This window comes from Arachis duranensis, chromosome 7, assembly GCF_000817695.3.
Source record: "Arachis duranensis cultivar V14167 chromosome 7, aradu.V14167.gnm2.J7QH, whole genome shotgun sequence".
NCBI classification, from domain to species: domain Eukaryota; kingdom Viridiplantae; phylum Streptophyta; class Magnoliopsida; order Fabales; family Fabaceae; genus Arachis; species Arachis duranensis.
In genome coordinates this window covers 59,585,848-59,586,811 of record NC_029778.3, presented here as the reverse complement: position 1 = coordinate 59,586,811, position 964 = coordinate 59,585,848, and positions in this window count along the sequence as shown.

Sequence of the window (964 nt, the reverse complement as noted above, 5' to 3'; positions counted from 1 at the left end):
TTCTCATATATCATACCACCAAGGCATCATTAATCATCATCACATATATGACCACATCATATATATCAATAATTCAACAACATCAACAATTCAATGCCTATCTTAAGGCCTCTAGCCTAAGTATTTCCTACCACATTACATATTAGATACGGGAAACCGAAACCATACCTTAGCCGATTTCCCAAGCTCAACCGGAGCACTTCCAAATCACTTATCCACAAGCTCTCAAGACCTCAACACCTCCAAAAACATATTTTTCACCACTAAATCCCTTTTTCAATCTTTTCAAAATCACCACTCAAGCTCCAATATTCACATATACACAACCTAAGCCACAATCATCATACCCATACACAACATCTCAATACCCAAACATCATAGAACAACAAAATTACACTAGGGTTGAGAATCTTACCACACCCAAGGTCTAAGGAGACAAGATTAACCTTCTCCTTCAAGAGAGTTGGGTCCTATAACATCAAAGAGCCCAAAATCTCAACATTTTTGCTCATAAAACTCGAAAACAAGGCTGGAATTTCGATGAGCAAAACGTGGCTTACCTCAAGATTAATTGTATGGGTTTTGTAGAGCTCTCCGCGGTGAATGCGTGGCCACAAACGGTGCGGCAATCGGAGCTCTAGATCAAAAGTTATGGTGGTTTGAAGATCAAGTGAGAGAAAGAACTTAAGAGAGGCCCACTTTGGGTCCGGTTGGCCCGATTTGGCCCGTTCGGTCTTCTCGGTCCGATTTCTATAAAATTGGTACCGAAATTCTTGTCTCAGTCTTCTCTATCACATTTGGCCATAAAAATCACATTTTGGGCTTTCTAGAATAAATTCTCATTTATGGGTTAATTAGCCGTTAATTAACCGGGTTTTACACCATTTAGAATATCCAAGGTCATCAAAATTAAAGGGGAGCTTATATTTTATAAACTCTAGAAGGAAACGATTTATCAAGTACA